At 40.9% G+C, this 15,549-nt stretch overlaps 1 long non-coding RNA gene across 2 annotated transcripts; it reads right to left on the bottom strand.

The window, feature by feature from the left end:
- Positions 1–11,039: 11,039 nt before the first annotated feature.
- LOC140524775 (uncharacterized) lies at positions 11,040–14,303 on the bottom strand. 2 transcript variants are annotated; one of them, XR_011973830.1, is made up of 4 exons: positions 13,851–14,303; positions 13,242–13,443; positions 12,137–12,360; positions 11,040–11,789 (listed from the first exon to the last, which is right to left on the bottom strand). It is a non-coding gene; the product is annotated as an uncharacterized lncRNA (long non-coding RNA). The 2 variants fall into 2 exon arrangements; XR_011973829.1 differs by having other exon boundaries at positions 12,217–12,360; positions 13,851–14,290.
- Between the last annotated feature and the right edge of the window lie 1,246 nt (positions 14,304–15,549).

A 15,549-nucleotide genomic window follows, 5' to 3' on the forward strand; every position in this document is an offset into this window, starting at 1 on the left:
GGCGGGGCTATTCACCTAATTGAATATTCATGAGCGCCTGGCTCCTGCCGGAGCAAGTCCGCCCCGTCCCTCCCTAGCAACAGTTGCTGTGCTGTCTCTCCGCCCCGCCTAGGTTACCGACCCTGAGAACGCAGTCAGGAGAAAGGAGAGAGGATGGGGAGAGACGAGATGGGGCAGAACGAGGGCTAAGAGGCTTCCTTCTCCCCCAGGGACCCAGACAGGGAGCAGAGGCAGAAAAGGTGGAGCTCCAGAGAGACTCCAGACCCCTCAAATCCACACACCCCACACTGAACTACCAAACTATGGGGATTCGGCCCTTCGAAGGGGACCTCAAGGGCCCTGAGGCACCCCAGAATTATGAGTGATGAGGACCTCCAGACCGGGAGCCCCGAGCTCCACATCTAAAACAAAGGAGTCCTAAGCCCCTCCCCCATGAGACCAGGACCCCTAAGACTCCCCCTATTCAGTAGTGCTGTGGGCCTTCCATGAGTCCAAAGATCCCTCCCCAGACCTGGAACCCTGGGAAATTGGGAAAGCGTGCCTACTGGAGGTAGCTAGGAAACCAGAAGGTGGAGGTGAAGAGGGAGACAGTGCCAGGCATGGAGTCTGGACACGGAGGGTCTTGTTTGTGAAAGCTGGGTCCCTGGATTGAAGAGGGTGTATTGGGGTGTGAGGGGCAGGAAGACTGGAAAGGTGAGAGGGAGAAGGGACCAGAAGGGGACTGAAATCAATGGAGCACTAAGTACCTACGATGTGCTAAGCTAGGTACTGAGAGCACAAAGATAAAAACTAAATAGTCCCTTCTCTTGGGGAGTTTTCACATTCCATTAGGAACCAAATGCATTTATAAAAACATCTACAAAGTAAATGCAGGATGAATTTTTGTTAGGGGCAGGTTAGCAGCAGCTGGAGGGATTGGGGTGAGGGTAGGCTTGAAGGAGCCCAGGAACTCTGAGAGTCAGCAGTAAAAGGGAATGAATTCTGGGAATGGGGAGTGTCACATAAGGAAGAGTCAGGTCATTGCCTGGGCTGGGAGAGAGGGCCAGGGAGAGAGAGACAGAGACAGAGGCAGAGAGAGGAAAGTGGGAGGGAGGAGAGAAGGGGACAGAGAGAGAGGAGGGGGAGGGAGGAAAGGAGGGAGAAGGAGAAACGATCAGAAGGCAGGAGGGAGGGACAGAGAGACAGATAGAGGGAGAGAGAGGCCTTGATCAGGTTGTGAAGGAAGGACTTTAAAAGATTATGTTTGCTAAGAGAGGTAATAGGGAGCCACTGGTTGTTAATGACTGGGAGAGTGATGTGTTCAGACATGTGCTTTGGAAACACAACAAACTCCGAATGGGTACACTACCCAACAAAAAGGTCAAGTAATTTGCACATTTGAGAAGGGAAAGAGATGCCTTAGGGGGAAGAATCTTTACCTAATCTAGGGCCATAGGTAACCCTAACCCTAAATACTGATTCATGAAACTGAAAAATTTTTGTACAAGCAAAGCAGATGCTATTAAAATTAGAAGGGAAGACTCATTTGGGGAAAATCTTCACGTTCGTCTCATAGGGGTCCACTATCAGGATGAACTGATACAATACAGAAGAAATGAGCATCTCCAAGAGACACATAGCTAAATGATGAGTCAGCAGTTTCCAAATGAAGAGACAGATGATCAACAGCTGTATGAAAAAGTCCCACGAATCACTAATAAGAGAAATGAACATGGAAACAACTGTGCGATTGCGCCTCCCGCCCATCAGACTGGCAAGGCAGATTGGCAGGGCATGGGGTGCTGGCCGTGCACACACCCTGTGACTCCATAACACTGTTATCTGGCACATAACTGAAAGAGGTTAAGGACAGAAGGGACCTACAGGTACTAAAATATTTGGAGCAGGCCTTTTTGTTACAGCAAAGAACTAGAAACAAATAGGTGAATGAATAAATGAATGAATGAGAAAGCATTCATTAAAGTATGTACCAGGCACTGGGGATGCAGATACAAAAAACCCCTGGAAAGTTCCTGCCCTTGGGCAGCTTACAGTCTATTGGGAAAAGGTTGAATACATTGCACCATACAAAATGAAAGGGATTGATTCAAAGAAACCTGGAAAGACTCATATGAAGTGATGCAGAGTGAACAGAGCAATTTACCTGGTGACAACAATAATGTGTAGGTAGGAAAATAGCTTTGAAGGCCCTCAGGACTCGGATCAGAACATCCAACAATAAGAGACTTCCAAAGAGCCACACCTCACCTCCCAACCAAGATGTGGGCTGAGAAGGGCATTCTCAGACTTGACTTGAGTATGGATTTGTTTTGCTGTACTACACATACTGCAAGGGAAGATGAGCAGGGCAGAGGGGAAGCTTAGTGGGTGCTCCTAGATGAGCAAAAACGGGAGAATCTGTACTATTTTTTAGAATAAATTTCTGCCTTTCTCCACACCAACAAAACTCTTTCTGGTATCTCTCTCCCAGAAAACCATCCACATTACAAGTAATAATTTTAAGGAAGAAGAGAAAAAAAGCCCAACTGCTCCCGGTATCGCAAAGGCTGAACATGTATGTTCATGTATGCAATGTTCCCAGAGTGGCCACCTCAAAGGAGCAGGCAGTAGAGGAGGTTTCTCTTCCAGCCTCTTCGAGACAGCCTTGTTCTCTGCAACTTTGTAATGCTCGCTTTGGACTGCTCTGTTGTGGTTCTTTCCATGGACCACGTTGGTGCTACTATGTATAAAGTTCCCTTGACTTCACTCTGCAGTGGCTCTTCATATGCACAGTGGCTAGAGCATTGGGTCTCAAGTCAGGAAGACCCGAGTTCAAATTCAGACTCTGACACTTTAGGAAGTGCCCTACAACACTGGGCGTATCCTTTAGCATCTGCCTCAGGTTCCTCATTTGTAAAATGGGGATAATAGCAGCACCTCCCTCCCAGGGTTGTTGTGAGGATCAAATGAGATGCGATTTGTAAAGCACTTAGCACAGTGCCCGGCAGACAGTAGTGCTATCTAAATGCTGGCTGTAGTTCTTGTGATATGCCTTTGTTTCTAACATCACAGTAATAGTTATATTACTTATGTAATAATAACAATAACTAGCGTTTATGTAGGACTTGAAGCTTCACAAAGTGATTTAAAAATAATTTGTTCTATTTCTCCAACAACCCTGGAAGAGAGATGCTATTGCATTCCGCTTTGCAGATGAGGAACCTGAGGCAGAAGGAGATGAAGTCGCTTGTCCAGCATCACTTAGATATGCTCCAAGCCCAACACGATTTACTACAGTAGCTGTGGAATCATTTCCCAATGGATTTCTTCTTGTCAATGGCCTCCTGGGGGTAGACGCCCAGTAAAAGAATTCCTGGTTCAAAGGGCATAGACACTTTAATCGCTTTACTTGCATAATTGTAGAATGTTTTCCAGAATAGTTATATTGATCATAGCTTCACCAACAAGGCACCAGTGTGTCGGTCTTGTCACAACCCAACCAATACTGGCTATTTCTATCTACGGTCATCTTAGTTCATTTGGCTGACTGTGAGGTGACACCTGAAGCTTATTTTGATTTGCATTTCATTATTAATGATCAGGAGCATTCCTTCATGCGGTTATTGATAAATTACATGCTTTCTTTTGAGAATTGTTTGTTCACAGCTTCTGACCATTTATCCGTTGCCGTACATAACTGATGAGTGCTTCTATATGTTGGATACCAAACTCTTATCGGAGAAATTTGATACAGACTTTTCCCCAATGCCCTTTTTATCCTTGGTGCTTTTATTTTGTGCAGAAGCTTTTTAGTTCCATGTAATCAAAATTATCTATTTTTCTTTTGTAATTGTTTCTATTTCTTGCTTAAGAATACATCTTACAAGCTGAGAAAGGTTTATGAGAAGAATAAGAATAATATTTATTAAGTGCTGAGTTCTTGACAAATAACTTATTTGATCCTCATAGATAGATGGGAGATAGAAGTTTTGCTAAACACCATTTTACAAGTAAGGAACCAGAGGCAGACAGGGATTAAGTGACTTCCACAGGGCTATACAGCTAGTAAATGTCTGAGGCAGGATTTGAACTTAGGTCTTCCTGACTCCAGACGCAGGGCTGTATCCGTTGCTCCACCTAGCTGCCTATAATAAAGTATGTACATCTATATAATGTGTATGTATATATGTACGTGTGAATATGTATATATATGTATGTATATATACAGAGAGAGATTTGGAGTCAAAGACATATATATTCTAATATTTTTTTTCCTTTTTTTATTAATTTAACTTTTAACATTCATTTTCACAAAATTTTGGGTTCCAAATTTTCTCCCCATTTGTCCCCTCCCCCACCCCCAAACACCGAGCATTCTAATTGCCCCTACCACCAATCTGCCCTCTCTTTTGTCATCCCTCCCTTCCCTTGTCCCCATCTTCTCTTTTGTCCTGTAGGGCCAAATAACTTTCTATACCCCTTTACCTGCATTTCTTGTTTCCTAGTAGCAAGAACAGTACTCGACAGTTGCTCCTAATACTTTGAGTTCCAACTTCTCTTCCTCCCTCCCTCCTCACCCATTCCCTTTGGAAGGCAAGCAATTCAATATAGGCCATATATGTGTAGTTTTGCAAATGACTTCCATAATGGTTGTGTTGTGTAAGACTAACTGTATTTCCCTCCATCCTATCCTGCCCCCCCATTGCTTCTATTCTCTCTTTTGATCCTGTCCCTCCCCAAAAGTGTTGACTTCTAATTGCTCCCTCCTCCCATTGCCCTCCCTTCCATCATCCCCCCCACCCTGCTTATCCCCTTCTCCCCCACTTTTCCTGTATTGTAAGACAGGTTTTCATACCCAAATGAGTGGGCATTTTATTCCTTCCTTTAGTGGAATGTGATGAGAGTAAACTTCATGTTTTTCTCTCACCTCCCTTCTTTTCCCCTCCACTAAAGAGTCTTTTGCTTGCCTCTTTTATGAGAGATAATTTGCCCCATTCCATTTCTCCCTTTCTCCTCCCAATATATTTCTCTCTCACCACTTAATTTCATTTTTTTGAAATATGATCCCATCCTATTCAATTCACTCTGTGCTCTCTGTCTCTGTGTGTGCATGCATATGTGTGTGTAATCCCACCCACTACCCAGATACTGAAAAGTTTGAAGAGTTACAAATATTGTCTTTCCATGTAGGAATGTAAAGAGTTCAACTTTAGTAAGTCCCTTATGACTTCTCTTTGCTGTTTACCTTTTCATGCTTCTCTTCATTCTTGTGTTTGAAAGTCAAATTTTCTTTTCAGCTCTGGTCTTTTCATCAAGAATGCTTGAAAGTCCTCTATTTCATTGAAAGACCAATTTTTCCCCTGAAGTATTATACTCAGTTTTGCTGGCTAGGTGATTCTTGGTTTTAGTTCCAGTTCCTTTGACTTCTGGAATATCCTCTTCCATGCCCTTTGATCCCTTAATGTAGAAGCTGCTATATCTTGTGTTATCCTGATTGTATTTCCACAATACTTGAATTGTTTCTTTCTAGCTGCTTGCAATATTTTCTCCTTGACCTGGGAACTCTGGAATTTGGCCACAATGTTCGTAGGAGTTTCTCTTTTTGGATCTCTTTCAGGTGGTGATCTGTGGATTCCTTGAATACTTATTTTGCCCTCTGGTTCTAGAATCTCAGGGCGGTTTTCCTAGATAATTTCATGAAAGATGATGTCTAGGCTCTTTTTTTGATCATGGCTTTCAGGTAGGCCCATAATTTTTAAATTGTCTCTCCTGGATCTATTTTCCAGGTCAGTTGTTTTTCCAACGAGATATTTCACATTATCTTCCATTTTTTCATTCTTTTGGTTTTGTTTTGTGATTTCCTGGTTTCTCATAAAGTCATTAGCCTCCATCTGTTCCATTCTAATTTTGAAAGAACTATTTTCTTCAGTGAGCTTTTGAATCTCCTTTTCCATTTGACTAATTCTGCTTTTTAAAGCCTTCTTCTCCTCATTGGCTTTTTGAACCTCTTTTGCCAATTGAGTTAGCCTGTTTTTCAGGGTGTTATTTTCTTCAGCATTTTTAGCCTGCTTTTCATGCTTTTCTTGCATCTCTCTCATTTCTCTTCCCAGTTTTTCCTCCACCTCTCTAACTTGATTTTCAAAATCCTTTTTGAGCTCTTCCATAGCCTGAGCCCATTAAGTGGGCTGGGATATAGAAGCCTTGACTTCTGTGTCTTTCCCTGATGGTAAGCATTGTTCTTCCTCATCAGAAAGGAAGGGAGGAAATACCTGTTCACCAAGAAAGTAACCTTCTATAGTCTTATTTTTTTTCCCTTTTCTTGGCTTTTTCCCAGCCAGTGACTTGACTTCTGAGTGTCCTCTCCACCCCCACCTCACCCCCAGATCCTCCCAGCCAGCGCTTGGGGTCTGAGATTCAAATGCTGCTTCCAGCCTCAGGGCTTTCAGTGGGGGCAGGGCTGCTATTCAGTGTGAGATCAAGTTCAGGTGCTCAGGTGGGGGCAGGGCCACCACTTGAGACTTAGTTCCCTCAGGGGGTTTAGACCTTCAACAATGGATCCAGGCTCCTGCCTGCTTGGGGAGCCCTTGTCCGCTGCTGCCTCTGTCCGCTGCCGCCTCTGTCCACTGCCGCCCCGCCGCTGCCTCCCGAGGGGGCCCGAGCCACAGGGACACCCCACTCCCCTGTCGGCCACCCAAAAAGACTCTCACCGACCCCCACCACCTGTGGGTGGAGGGACCTGCGGGGCAGAGGAGATTCCATCCCTGAAGCCTGCTCAGATCTGCTCCTCTCGGCAGGGCCAAGGCAGGGCTGGGCTCTGCTCTGGGTCTGGTGCGTGATGGACCTTTTGCATCAGGTTTTCAGGGCTCTCTGGAACAGAAATCTCCTCCACTCTGTTGTTCTGTGGCTTCTGCTGCTCCTGAATTTGTTGGGAGTTCTTCTTTACAGATATTTTATAGGCTGTGGGTTCAGAGCTGGCATATGTGTGTCTTTCTACTCTGCCATCTTGGCTCCTCCCCCTATATTCTAATATTTTAAGGAATGATCTTTAACATTAAGTTCACATGTTCATTTTGAATTTATTGTGGAATGTGGTATATGAGGTTAGACCAAGTCTAATTTCTCCCAGAATGCTTTTCAGTACTTCTTGAAGTCTTTATTAAATAGGAGATTCTTTCTGGAGTAATTTATGTTTTTAGGTAGATTCTTGAGTTCCATTATTTCTGATTCTCCCTTGGATAGTGTGTTCAATTGATCCAACTCTCTTATTTTTTAATCAATATTGCTGTTTTATAATAGAGTTCAAGGTCTAGAAGTACTATTTCCTCTTCATCCTCCTTTTCTTTTCATCATTTCTTTTGATATTCTAAATCTTCTGTTTTTCCAAATGAAATGTATTACTTTATCAAGTTCCGTTAAGCTTCTTTTTCATAGTTTGGTACAGCTTTGGTATCATTACCATTTTTACTATTTTGGCATGACCCAGCTGGGAGCACTGAATATTACTCCCTATCTCTAGGATGTTCTTAGTAAAGCATCATGTCATCAGCAAAGAGGAGAGTTTTATCTCTTCTTCAACTGTCTTTTACACCTTGACTTTCTCTTGTCTTGTTCTCATTGTTAGCATTTCTAGAACTATATCAAATGATAGAGAGTGAGCCTCTTTATCTTACTCCTGTATTTACTAGGAAAGTTTCTTTTTCTCCCAATTCCAAATTCTATCCCTTCCTCCCTATCTCTTTGCCTTTCCCCGTTCCTGAGACAGTAAGCAATTAGAAATAGGTTATACATATGCAATCATGAAAGATATTTCCATATTAGTCATTTTGTAGAATATGATTCAAATAAAAGAAAAAAGAATGAAAGTGAAAAATAGCCTGCTTCAGTCTGTATTCAATCAATATGAGTTCTTTCTCTGGAAGTGGATAGCCTGTTTCATCATTGCTCCTTTGTGGTTGTCTTGGATCACTGTATTGCTGAGAATAACAAGTCAGTCACTTGTTCATTGAACAATATTGCTATTACTGTGTACGATGTTCTGGTGCTGTTTACTTCACTTTGCATCAGTTCAGCTAAGTCCACATTTTTCTGAAACCGTCCTGCTTGTCATTTCTTGAAGTACGACAATATTCTATTATAACCATACATCGCAGCTTGTTTAGCCATCCTCCAACTGACAGAAGCCCTTTGATTTCTAATTTTGAGCCACCACAAAAAGAGCTGCTATATTTTCGTTTATATCTTCTTCCCTTTTTTGGATGTCTTTGGGACAAAGACCTAGCAGTGGTGTTGTTGGATTTTTATGTGTACTGTTTGGGAATAGTTCCAAATTGCTCTCCAGAATGGTTGAATCAGTTCTAGGAAAGGCTTTTGTTCATCACCATTGCATATGATACTTCCCTTTGGTATGAGAGTGATACTTTTTAGGGTAGATAGGCCTATCCTTCATAGTTTTATTTGTCTTTCTTAACATAAGTGAGTATTGTGCTTTGTCAAAGATGTTTTGTGTGTAAATCAGGATAACCATGTGGTTTGGATATTTCTGTTTTTGATATGATTATTTCCTAATGTTGAACCTTCCTTGCATCCTTGGTGTTAGTTCAGTTTGGTCATGATGAATAGTTTCTTGATTAATTGCTGATTTGGATAAGATTTGGTGAATTTGATAAGATCTTATTTAAATTTTTTGGATCAATATTCGTAAATGGCATTGGTCTCTAGTTCTTCTTTAGTTACTTTTTTTATTGTTCCCTACTTTAGGGATTTGGTCAGCTAGGTGGCACAGTGGATAGAGTACCCAGCCTGGAGTCAGGAAGACCTGAGATCAAATCTGCATTCAGACACTTATTAGCTGAGTGACCCTAGGAAAGTCACTTAACCTTGTTTGCCTCAGCGTCCTCATCTTTAAAAATGAGCTGGAGAAGGAAATGACTGAGAAAACCCCAGATGGGGATCATGAAGAATCAGACATAACGGAAATGGCTAAACAACACTTTTAGGTATTAGGACTATATATGTATATGTATATGTATGTTTCATGAAGAGAATATAGTAGAGTGCTCCCCCCCTCAGATTTTGGCAAAATAAAATGTTTAATGCATGTTATAAAACAGAAGCACAGAAGGGGACACAGACAAACGTGGCAATTGTACTATTACCTTGTTAAATATAACATTACATGTATGTGTCCTGTTAACAAATTATTCATAATAGGAGTTTACAGTTGCTTGTACAGTCTTTTCTTCTTTTTTGTACATTGAAATGCTTTTAGTGATTGTTGATTTCACAATAAAAAATTTGCAATACTTTTAAACACAAGAAAGAGGAAATCATTTCAACAGCAATTTGTGTAATGGATTAGAGAAGGGAGAAACAAGACAGAAAGAGAAATTCACACTATGAAAGGGATGGTCTGAAAGAAACCTGAGGAGATTCAGAGAGAAGTAAGTAGAACCAGGAAAACAATTTGTACAAGGAAATGAACCCCATTGAAAGACTTCAGAACATTGACTAATACAATCACCACCCATGCTTCCAGAGCACTGATGAGGAAGTGATAGGGAAGTGATAGATTCATACAGAATGAAGAATACATTTTTAGGCATGGCCAATATGGAAGTTTGTTTTGTTTGACTATGCATATGTATTTTTTAAAAAATTTATTTTGAACTTAAATACAAAAAGACAAAAAAGAACATTTCCATGTATGTAGCATGACATAAAAAGAGGATTCAATATAAAATTATGAATTTCCATTTCACAGTCTACTTTTTGTGAAAAGCTATGTACTAAGTACTACACATTGTTTTCAAAGCTACCCTGATTTTCTGTGCTTCCTTTGAGGTTTTCTTTTGTTCTCTGCTGGGCACTTTGATTTTTTTTCTCCCTCCCTCCCCACCCTGGTAGAGAAGGCTACTCTTAGATGCAGATATGGATATGGCTATATAAAACTATACTATATATACTTCCATTTACCAGTTCTTTCTCTGGAAGTACATATCATTTTGATTCATAGTTTCCTTTGTAATAGATTTGAGTATAATACTCAAAATGACTTGGTTGCTCAAAGTTGTTCTCAGAACAAGATTGTTGTTACGGTATACAATACCCTCGTGGTTGTGCTCATTTCACTCTCTATTATTTCATGCAAGTCTTTCCATGTCATTCTGAAATTCATCTGTTTTTTATGTCTTACAGCATAATCATACTTCATCATACTCATATATCCCGACTTGTTCAGCCATTTCCTGGTTGATGGGCACCCTCTCAAGTCCACTGCTACCACAAAGAGAGCTGCTAACAATAGTTTAGAGCATATAGGTTATTTCCCCTTTTCCCTATTGACCTTAAGAAATAGACCTAATAGTGGTATTGCTAGGTTATATATATTTGTTACAAGGATTTGGCTCCTCTTTTGGGGGGAGGGAGGTAAGAGAAGAGAAAATGAATACTTGTTAATTTTTAAAATTAAATTTGAAAAAGACGTGATGACAATAGTCCAGGTGGGATATAATGAGCACCTTAACCAGGCGCTTGCCATGTGAGTAGAAAGAAGGGAGCAGATGCCAGTGTAGTGCAGGTGCAAATAGCCAGATTTGGCAATAGATGGGATCTGTGGAGTAAGGGGAATCCAAGAATTAAAAGAATGCCAAAGTGGTGATCTGGGGCAGGAGGACAAAATGAATGACATTTCTTAGAGAGGTCACCAAAGGCTACTTAAGATATTGAAGGAAGGGCCTCGAAACCTTTGCTCTTCTGAGGAGGGTCTAAGAGTCAGGGAGATTCCCCCCCCCCCCCCAGCTGTTCTTCAGGTTTTTCAAACATGGCTTCCAAGTTTGATGTCCTTGCTTTCTTTCCAAAACTGGTGAAACTTAAGGTGGAGGCTAGTTCCCGACAGTGCCATCACCACCTCTGGAGGCTTCCATGCCCCCTGCCAGCACAGGCACAGACCCCAATGTGCTTGCCCAGTTCTGCCCACATTTATTCTTAATATCATAATCTCTATAATGATCCAAGGGGCGTATTTGGATATTCCTTCATTAACAAAATGGAAACCTTTCTCATTAAGTTAGCAGTTACCCTGAGTTCCTGCAATTTATTAGAAATGATTGATTCAATGAAGCAGACAAATCCCCTTTCCTACTAGTAGTTTTGCATGCTCAATATCTGAATCTTCTCAGATCAAATGAAATTGCCAAATACGCAATGTATTAGCAATAAAATAAACTACAAGACAAAGACACAGATATTTCTGTAATACACACTCTGGGTTCACTCTGCATTGTCAGGCTGGTCTCCAGAATTCTCTTCTCCCTTAGGGTTCTAAGGGTAACCCTGAAGGTCTGAGTTTTTTTTTCTTCTCATTATCAATCACCAATCATCATTCCCCCCAATATCAACAAATTACTTAATAGTCATTTGTTTTGACAAAGAGATATTTGCTAAGAAAGTAGAGCAAGGACCCAAGGTCAGATGCTGATACCCCCTCCACACACTCAAGTCCCAAGGGAGAGGGAACTGGAGACTCTTGGTTACAAAATCTTCCTCCCTAACCTCTTCGGTTTCACTTCTGGGTGTGGCACGGCTAATGTTCGAGCTGCTCCCTTTATTACAAAACATAGCATCTGCCAAGCCGAGCCAATTTGCTGTTGGACTTGTCCAAGCAAGTCACTTCTCAGAGCCAGATCTTCAGTGGCATCAGTGCTGTGGCTCCCAGAGGCTGCTCTGGATCCAGTTGGGCTTCTGAGGTCTCTTCAGATCTTCCAGAGCTCACAAAGGCATGCCACTCTCCACTGTCTTGGTTTCTCATTGACCTAAGAAAGAAGGTCCATGATGGAGACAAAAGAGTTAGAAGTGGTTGGTGACCAGAAGGGACAAGGCTCTCCCACCCAGTTGCTCCCAGCTGTTCTTGCTTCAGTCATTCTCAGGGAAGAAAGAGGTGGCTCATCTCTCTGGGCATTTGTATATACACTCAATTATGACTCAGGGGCCAATTAAAAGAATTTTCACCCCCACATCATGAGCCAACAGGAAATAGAGTAAACCCTGATGGGTCCTGAAGAGGACAGGAAAAGGGCTCCCACCCTCATTACACATTTTTGGAAGCAAGGTCTGTGAACCTCCACTTGGGTTGGTATCAAGCTGAACATAGTGCGCTCACTTAAATACAGGGCTTCCATTGACAAGTCTGTCTGTTGGATTTCCAGTATTTAATCTGGGAAAAACATGGCAGTCTGTCACCTCACATCACAGGATATCAAATCAAGTCTCTTCTTCATAATCCTTTTCACAAGGCCACAGTGAAAACAGCTCCATCAGAAAATCTCTCCATTTTCCATCTCTGTCTTCTCCATTTTCTCTCCAGACACAGCAGGATCATCTTCTCTAGTATAAAATAAGAAGGCCCATTCTCACCAGGAATATCCTTCCCTGCTTTCTCTCTCTTTCCTCAGTTTATCTCAGACCTAGGGCTAGAAGGGACCTCTAAAGTTATCCTTTTACAGATAAGGAAACTGAGGTCCAGGGAGGGGGAGTGATCTGCCTAATCCCCCACAATTAGTAAGTGTCCAAGTTGGGATGCAGACTCAATTCTTCTGAGCTAGTGTTCATTCCTTTTCAAAATAAAACCCCATAGTTATAACCATAGCAGCAAACTGCCTGCCAAACAGGTTTTTTTTCTTCTGCATTCCATCTAGGTCTTAAAGATACAGTAGCAGTACCTGTAGTCTGTGGGAGAAGTCTTTGACAAAGTCTGTAACTCATTTATACTAAAAAACCCCAAAGTGTGGGTAAAGAAGGGCTATTTTTAACATGACAAGAAGCATATAGCCAAAACCAAAAGCTGACATTATTTGTAATGGAGGAATATAAGAAGTTTACCAATAAACGCAGAAGTGAAACAAGAAAACCCTCACAATGGATGTTTGAAAACTGGCCCCAACATGAAACATACTTTGGAAGGCCAAGCTTTTCCCCTCAGCCCTAAGGATGCTTTGGGACTCTCATGAGATTAGAGCCAGAAGGTGGGCTTAAATCTGGTCCAGGAGGGATCAAAGGGGCAGGTTTGAGAGGACAAGGTTCCGACCATAGGAATGTCTTGGTGGCAGCAGCAGTGGGACAGGGTCGTGGACCAACCCATGACTTATTAGGCTGAATCAGAAAGAATGGACAGAACAGGGATGATAGGCAGAAGAATGGCAAAGGAGAAAGTGAAAGGAAAACCAGAGTGTGGTGGGGAAAGGAGAGATTAATGTGGGTCATGGTACCTCTATAGGCATCTTGGAACAGAAGATGAGCTGACGGTTCTAATTGTATCCACCTTTTCAGATATTTAAAGAAGCTCCAGAAAAAAAAAGACCTGTTTTTTCCCCCATCTTCTCCTCCCTTTTCCTGTCCAGTAGTGGATACTCTAGTATATTCTGCTTGCTTCTTTTATCCAAATGTTTCTTGTATTCTGACCCGAGGTAGCTAGAAATGAGCAAATATGTAAGTTAGGACAGAGAGCCAAACCTCTTCAGAATGTTAGCAATTTTATAACTAGGGGCTCCAAGCTATAGTGATTACATTACTGACTTTTAATCTTAAATAAGTTCCATAAAATAGAGAAAGAGGACACATGGGCCTAACCCTAACCCTAACCACATTTCTCCTATGGTAACCTATTATAACAGAGCATGGCTAACTAAAAATCCAGACAGAAGGGAAGTAAGGAAGAGGGGACCAAGACTGGAGAAAAAAACTACACCCTAGACTTCTCCCTAGGGAAGAGATAAGAAAGACCTGGAAAGGATTCATCTCTGCCCCCTATCCAGTAGAGAGAAGGGAGCAGAAAACACTGAGTCCCAGCCAGCCAACTTTGCCCTCAATAATGATACCCATGGTTATGATACTCTGACAGCACCAGCTTCAAAATCTCTCTCACAAAGACTGTAGATGATGTTTCTGCATTTTTAAAAAGCAACGGAATCTTGAAATGACTGTTTTTCTGTTACTCTATGAGGAGTCTGTTGGAAGACTGGCAAATTAACCAGAGTCTGGGAGATTTATCTGAGCGAGGCACACGAAGAAAGGTGAAGAGAATGTTTTTGTGAGATGACTATTTTCACTCATAATGTGAAGCAGGTTAAGAGGAGAATTTGCAAAAAACTTTTCCTGCTGTCTTTGAGAGTCAGATGGGCACGACTGTTTTCGTAAGTGAGAAATCTGCATTTGTAGCGATGGTCAAAAGTAATTGTGTTGTCTGCAAAAAGAATTATTTACCCCTCCACTCACCAATATTTATCCTTTATTTGCTTTCTCTTGTGTTATTCACATTACTAGCATGTCTAGGATGGCATCACATCTTACTCTAGCAGTTGTGAGGGTCAACCACAATAACACGTAGCCTAGCCAGGCTTTCTCTAATTGCTAATGGCCCATTTTCTGATGTCTTATCCTGGGTCCTAAGGTAGTTAAAGGGTATGTTCTAATATTTCTACATTAATTATTAAAATTTTAGAATCTCAGTAATGTCCTAAGTCTCTACCTCATTATATTATTATCAAATATTTTGATATATTATTGATAAATTATATTATTATCAAATAACTATCAAATTATTATCAAATTATCATTTGATAAATTGAAGAAACCTCATTTCCTCATTTCTAAATAAGCCAGAAATAGAAACAAGTGATAAACTAAAGGACATAAGTAACAAGGATATCTCCTTTTCTGTTTTTATACTGTTACTGTTTTTACTGAACAAACATGTTTTCTCTCCCTCCCCCTTGGCCCCCAATTTAAAAGAAAAAAAGCACCATTTTAACAAATATACATTATTAAGCAAAACTGACCATGTCCAAAAATGTCCATCTCTTTTAGTGTATAATTTCCCAATTGATGATTATCCCTTTCATTCCCAGTGCTTTGCTTTCTTTCACAAATCTGGGTCCTTTCCATTGTTCCTTCATTTCTCTGGGTTATAGACTAAGAAGTGGAATAGCCTGGTCATGCCACTTGTACAATAATGTTGGGGGCACAGTTCAGAATGACATCAATATGCCTGTTTTCCTGCTGCCCCTCCAACATTTGTCCTTTTTCTTTTTTGTCAGCTTCATTAACTTGAAGAGTGTAAAGTGGAACCTCCAGAATTACTTGTTCTTTGCATTTTTTCTAATTGTTATTATTTTGGAGTATTTTCACATGTCTGTTAGCAGCTTAGACTTCTTCCTTTGAAAACTTGCTGTTCATATCCTTTGACTATCACTTGGGGAATGACTCTTATTCCTCTATATTTTAATCAGTTCCTTATATATCTTGGAAATAAACTTTTATTAGAAAAACTCAATGCAAAGATTTCCTCTCCTTTTTCCTGAGTTTTAAAATTTTTTTAAAAATTTTCTTCCAATTTTAGTTGTATTGGTTTTGTTTCTGCAAAATATTTTTAATTTTATGTAATCAATTTTTTCTTCTGTAATTCTTTCTATCCTTTGAAGAGAATTGTTTATATGTTTTTGTTTTTACAAGAACTCCTGGGGAAACTGGAAAGAAGTTTGGGAGAAATTTAGGTTAGAACAACATTTTACACTATAT

The sequence above is a fragment of the Notamacropus eugenii genome, chromosome 2 (genome assembly GCF_028372415.1).
Source record: "Notamacropus eugenii isolate mMacEug1 chromosome 2, mMacEug1.pri_v2, whole genome shotgun sequence".
NCBI lineage: Eukaryota > Metazoa > Chordata > Mammalia > Diprotodontia > Macropodidae > Notamacropus > Notamacropus eugenii.